Raw genomic sequence first — 6,917 nt, forward strand, 5'->3', positions numbered from 1 at the left:
CCAGGGGGTGATTTCTCACTTTCTGTTTCTCTGTCTCTCTGGCGAGCTCATGTGCCCTACAGCAAAAGTCTCTCTTAAAAATTTTTTTAAAAATTTACATTTAATTGCCATACATCTTTTTGACATACAGTATGGTTTCTCAAAGCATGTGTACAATGTGCAATAATTAAATTAGGGATATTGCTATTCTCTATATATCATTTTCAATAAAAAATAATATGGAATGCTTCACAAATTTGTGTACCATCCTTGCCAATGTAATCTTTTCTGTATCATTCTAGTTTTAGCATATGTGCTACCAAAGTGAGCAGTTTATTTTTTTTAAAGTTTGTTTTCATTCATGATAGAGAGTATGTACACATACAATAGAGAGCGAGAGCGAGAGAGAGAGAGAGATGCCCTTACAAGATCTCATCAGATCATGATCCCCTTCCTGCAGCTGTCCAGCTCATTGGGCCATCCTGGGAATCAGAACCATGGTTGGCCATATGGCCATATGGCACGGCAGTTCAGTTTGCTACCAATTGCACTATCAAACCAGGCCTCTTTTATTTTTAAATATTATTTTAGGATCATCCTATGGCATGACAGTTAAGGAGGCTGGATTCCACATGGCTGACTATACAGTTTATGTCCCAGACCCAGTGCCTCAAAAAACAAGCCAGGTGCATGTGAGTGCCCCAAATCCTGACTGGAGGGAGAAAGAGAGAAGGGATTGTGGCATGACTGTCCCCATCCGGGGTGCTTTCTCCCTTTCTATCCCCCGTTACCTATCTCTCCAAGAGTGCACACATGCTCTGGCAAAATTTTAAAAATTCTTTTGAAGGTCAGAATTTAGAATGAAAATAAAGTAAAAAATAAAATAAAATATATCTTTCCTGGCTGTCCCTACTTCCTTTGGCCAATTCTACTCCGGACAACTCTCTCTCCTTTTTACTGACACGTAGTAGGGGAACTGTATGGGTCTGCTGACCAGGAATCAGGGCATTTTAGTCTATGGGATTCAAATTTCCAGATGAGCTGGGAGTCAGGAGGCCCGGGCTCTATGTGACCTTGTGGCAAGGGGCCCTATTATCTGCTACCACACAACAAATCACCCTAAAACTTAACAGTGCAAGAGAACAATACAGACTCATGCTTATAGAGTCTGTGGGTCAGGAATTTGAATAAGTACAGCAGAAATGACTCAATTCCACTCCAAACATTTGTGGCCTCAGCTGGGAACACTTCAAAGGCTGAGGGAGACATGAAAGGCCTGGGTGACTTGGAAGGTGGAGGGCTAAAATCTTCTGAGGCATCTTCATGCACATGTTGGGTACCTGGACTGGGATGGCTGAAGAATTGTCGTAGCTGAGACCACCTTCAGGGGTGGAGGGGCAGTGGAGATGCTGGAGAGAGGGCTCCATGTAGCCTCTCTAGGATTGTCTCAGCGTTGTCAGACTTCTGTCATGGTGGCTTAGGTTTTAAGAATAAGTGTCCCAGCCAACTTGGCAGGAGCTGCAAGGCCTTTTATGACGTAGGTTCAGAAGGTATATGGTGTTGCCACACTTGAGTGGTTGAATGAAGCAGTCCTACGCCTGCTCGCATTCAAAGAGAGGGGACCCCACCTCTCTGTGTTAAACTATCACATGTGGCAGTCATACTTTCTGAACACTGCCAGAGTCCACTGCCTAACAAAGGATGTTGGTGCTACTTTCAGAGGAAAAAGGTCATTTAAAGAGATGAGATTTGGATATGAATGTGTTGGATCTCTGGGGCATTTTAAAGGACAGAATAATTAAAAGTGGGGCTGTATTGGGTAATCCTAGGGGAGAAAGTATGGTTTTCAAGCAGTTCGCTTAACACTTTTTGCTCAAGACGTTTGCTTCACCTGATATGTGGAGCCACTTGTTAGGGGGCAGATACCAGGAACCCCTTCACCCAGGAGACTGTGTAAGGATGTAGACTTTACATTTTTTTCTACTGATAGCCTGGGAAATGGCAGTGCAGGGAAATCACCCTGAGAGTGAGAAGATGAGACAGTAGCCTCATTTTGAGGAGGTGGTTGGGCCCCACCTTCTAGCATTCCCCCCACCTGTGTACATACCCACAGGGAACATCGTTTGTATTGAATCCAAAGAGGAGTCTTTGAAGCCCTCAGAGATCTTCAGAGCAAAGTGCTGGGTGAGGTCAGGGCATTCAGGAGTCCTGAACGAAGGGAGGGAGGCTGGGTGTGTGCCAGCCTGGGCTGCTTCGGGCCGCATGCAGCTGGAGTGATGGCCGGCTCACAGCTAGGCTGCTCTAGCAACGACCTGGTCTGGGACAGGAAGCGCAAATCGCCGTGCTGCCTCTCACCTCCTGTGCTTCTGGAGTTGCAGAAGGGTGTGTGTAGGGGAGAGTTAGGAGATTCAGAGTCTTCTGGTGCCAGGAATTGTGTTAGGAAGGTGTTTTGTATCATTTACCTGTCTTGTTTCATCCTTACAAGAATTCTGTGAGGTATGCATCATGATTCCTATATTACAGTTACGAGATTGAGGTTCAAGAGGTTGAATATCTGTTGTAAAGTCACATAGCAACTAAGAGGGACAGGTTCATTTGCCTTTTTAAAATCAGCAGGGCCAGGCCAGCACATGGTAGAATAATTAAGGTGTTGGACTCCCACATGGTTCAAATTCTGGACCTGGCAGCTTTAAACTCATGCTGGTCCCATGTGTGTGTGTGCCCAAAATCCAGAGAGGAACATAGAGGAGAAGGGATTGTGGCGTGGCCATCCTCCCTGGGGGGTGATTTCTCTCTCTCTTTGTCTCTCTGTCTCTCTGGGAAGACATGTGTCCTATAGCAAAAATCTCTCTAACAAAACAAAACAAAAATCCAGCAGGGCCTGGAGACAAAGAAGCCACCTTCTATTCTCCTTCTCTTCCAGTCTTCATGCCACTCTCCACTTTTCTTTTACTCTAAACCACTTTGTCCCATTGTCAGGCTTCTCAATGCTTATAAAACCCAATCCCTTCATACTGAGGCCCACAAACGAGTTCCCTGCAAAAACGTATTTGAAGAAATGTTCTTCAGATGCTCTTACAGTAGCCACTAGCCACACGTGACAGTGCAGCTCTAACTAAAATGAAATGAAATCACTACTATTTAAGTAAATGTAAAATGCAGTTTCCCAGGAAAACCAGCCACAATGCAAGTATTCCTAGGCATGTGAGGTTGGTGTCCCCTGTATCAGATGGCAAAGGTGGAGGACAGTCCCACCACAGTGGGGGTTGGACCAGACAGTGATGCTCTGGAGAATAAACAGGGGAAGGCTGCATTTTATAACCAGTGCTGCTCTAGTTTAATTTATGCTTCTCATAGTACCTGCGGTATTTATTTTTCCCAAGTTTTTCTCAGAGGTGAAATAACTGACTGTATTCTCACCATACTTAACAGTTTATAAACTGCATTTAAGTATTTGTTCTTACGAGATAGACTAGGTAGTGATGTGACAAGTACCGTAGGAAGCTTCTGTGAGGATAAGCAGCTTGGCCAAGGTTGTATAAACAGTGAATGGTAGAGCCAGGATTTCAACACAGTTTCTCTCACTGTGTACTTTCCACAGGGAGGACGTGTGTATATGATGCGTGAAATGTCCTCAGGCAGGATTATTAAGTCAAAAGTAATTTACTCTAACTAAGTGTGATGGAGGATACTTACACATGGAATGGTAGCCAACACTACGACCCAGTCAGGCATGATAAGTGTCACATTAACATACAAAGAGTAATTCATTTATTCATTCATTTATGTATGTCATATGCAGATGTGTCCATATGTGCTGTGTTAGACACTGGAGACGGTAAGAGCAAAAGTAGATAACAGTAAATTTACAATATAATATAAGGGGACTTCACAAAATGTGTGGAGAAGTGCAATTAGGCGATCAACTTATTTTGGTGCAAGAAAAATTGAAATATACGTATAGTTTTTTTTTTTTTTTCTAAATTTGCCAAAGGGCATGTGCACTTACCAGACAGAGACAGAGAGACAGAGAGAGGGAGACAGCACACTCCAATGGGCTGTGGTCATGCTGCACTCTCTTCTCCTCTATTTCTTTAGCCTGTTGGGATTTGGGGCAGGTGCATGCATGCTGCCAGTTGTTTCTAAAGCTGCCGGGGCCAGGACTTGAACCACATGGTCAGCATGTGGGATCTGATTCTTTTACCACTAGGCCATGGGGCCAGCCCTGTACTTTTTTTCATAATCTGCTTTTTTTATAAACTTTTGGAAGATCCCCCCTCATAACTAACATAACATTGAGTTGTGGTAAGCGCTTTGCATAAACAAAAAGCAAAGAAAGAGGAAGGAGCAGGTAGGGATATTGTTTTAGGTAAAATTACTGGGAAAGGTCTTACTGAAGAGCGCATACAAAAATGGAATGTGAAGAAAGTAACAGAGTAGACTATTACTCCCGGGGAAATTACTCCAAGCAGCAGGAACCCTAAGTAAGTGAGAGGTCCCGGGGCAGGCAGATGCTTTGCTTTTCACCTTGCACTCACACAAACTGATGCATATTCTTTATCCTATTGTACGTTTACCATCTGTTTCCCCAGGTATGGAAACAACAGAGAGGCTGACAGGCCTAGAACGTTGTGATGAGTGGTAAGAGATGAAGTCAGGAAGGAGGCAGGGCCAGACCCCGCATGGCCAGTCTAGGTCACAGACCAGACCCCATCTGTGAAGGGCTTGGGACTTTATTCTGTGGTGACTGGGGAAGCTGTGATGGTGACAGATGGAGGACATGAGCTACTTAGGTTTTATTTGTTACATTATTTGTAATCCAACTTTTTATTTTGAATATGTTCAAACCTTTAGAAAAGTAGAAATAATTTTATAATACGTATTCTTCAGCTATTTTATTCACCAATTGCTATTTCAACATTCTCTCCCACCCCACGTAGTTTTATTTTCCCCTCAACTATTTTTTTTTTTGAGAGGTTTTTGCTATAAGGCGCGTGCGCTCGCCAGACAGACAGAAAGAAAAACAGAGAGACAGAAAGAGAGAAATCACCCCCCAGGGGGGATGTTCACGCCGCAGTCCCTTCTCCTCCATTCTCCTCTAGGGATCTTGGGCACGCACGCACACACACCCGAAGTGAGTTTTAAGCCACCGGGTCTGGGACGCGAACCGCGGTTGACTACATGGGAGTCCAGGGACATAGTCATTATACTAACTGCTGGTCCCTCCCCTCAACTATTTTAAAATAAGTTGCAAATACCATGACATTTCACATCTAAATACTCATCATTAGATATCTAAGATATGATTATTATACTCAGGAAACTTTGATCAAACACTAGTACCCGCTGCTATTTAAATATTAAAATAATATATCACTATATAAAATAATATAAGCTATAATAAATAGGAATGTATTAAAATTTTCAAGTTGTCTCAAGACTTTACTAGTAAAGAACAGAAGCTCTAGAATTCTTTGGTCAGTCAAGGCTCGTATTTTGCATTTGTAGTCTTGCCTTGTTAACCTCTCTTACTTTAGGTTAGTTCTCTGCAGACAGCTCAGTGGGGGAGGCTCGGATGTCTGAGAAATAAGAGGACCCTTATTGGAGAGACTCAAAAAGGAAAAAGGAGAGATGGGTTAGAGAAGGGCGATTGGGGCCAGATAAAGGGACTGTAGGTGCAAAGCTGATGATTTGGGGCCATAGAAAGATTCAAAGTTTTTGACAGTGACCCAGGGGAAGACATGTTTCAGGATGGGTCATCCACAGGTTGCAGGTTCGGAGCTGAGAAAGCCTTCATGGTAGCAGTGTGTGAATTGGTGGCTTTGCCTTTGCCCTCATCCTCTCCCCAACTCCCCCTGCTCTTTCTTCCTTATTCTGGTTTCCAAAGCAAAGGTATCATTTCCTATGCTTCTCCTCTGCTTCTGGCTGTTTTGTTCTGTTTGTTTGTTTTCGCTATCCTCTTCCTTCTTTCTTTCTGGTCATGCCTCCCCCTGACCTGATTTCTTTTTTTTGGAGAGGTTTTCGCTATAGGGCACGTGTGCTCGCCAGACAGAGAGAGACAGAGAAACAAAAAGCAAGAAATCACCCCCCAGGGGGGATGGTCACGCCACAGTCCCTTCTCCTCCATTCTCCTCTCGGGATCTTGGGCACGCATGCACATGCGCCCGGCATGAGTTTTAAGTCACCGAGTACGGGACGCAAACCGCAGTCGACTACGTGGGAGTCCAGCGACATAGCCATTACACTAACTGCTGGTCCCCTGACCTGATTCCTTTAGTTCCTATACTGACAATGTGGGGCTGAACCACAGTAGCAGCAGCATTCCCGCACCACTGAGCCCAGCTTGATTCTCGACCCGTTGTAAACACTCGACTCAGTGGTGTGCACCTTTAGTACCAGATACTCAGGAGGCTGAAGCAGGAGGATCAGGAGACAGTGAGACTGGCTAAAAGTAAATGAACCAATAAAATGTGGAGCCGAATGAGCGGAAAATAGGAGTCTTTGTTAGGAAGGAGGGTACCCCCACAGAACCACAGGAAGGAGTAGACCTGACCTGGCCTCTCTCAATGCAGAGTAGTCCTTCTAGAATGCAGAGAAGAAAAAATGGAAACCTTGAATCTAGGAACATGCTAGTTTCCAGTTTTAACCCAACCGAGTTCTGCAAAGTACCTGCCTCTGCAAAGTTCTCTCTCATTTTCCCACTGTCCCCATGTCCTCACCTGGACAGTAAGAAAGCTTCAGACTTAGCTGCTGTGCTCCTCAGTATGGAAAGCAGTCTTCCTGTGATTTTGCCAGGCATGCCCGTGCTGCCTCATGGGTAAAGGATACCACTACTTCTTTTGGGTGCTGAGCAGGAGGGAAAGCCTGGTCCCCTCCTGGGGAAAGGGAAGGGGGTTCTAGGTGGGCACATTACCCAGGACTTTCACTTCTGCACTATG

The 6,917-nt window shown here is 44.6% G+C and overlaps 1 pseudogene; it reads right to left on the reverse strand.

Annotated features, from left to right (window-relative positions):
* Positions 1-212: 212 nt before the first annotated feature.
* LOC114007921 (uncharacterized) lies at positions 213-311 on the reverse strand (annotated as a pseudogene).
* Between the last annotated feature and the right edge of the window lie 6,606 nt (positions 312-6,917).

This window comes from Tupaia chinensis, unplaced genomic scaffold (genome assembly GCF_000334495.1).
Source record: "Tupaia chinensis unplaced genomic scaffold, TupChi_1.0 Scaffold000252_1, whole genome shotgun sequence".
NCBI lineage: Eukaryota > Metazoa > Chordata > Mammalia > Scandentia > Tupaiidae > Tupaia > Tupaia belangeri.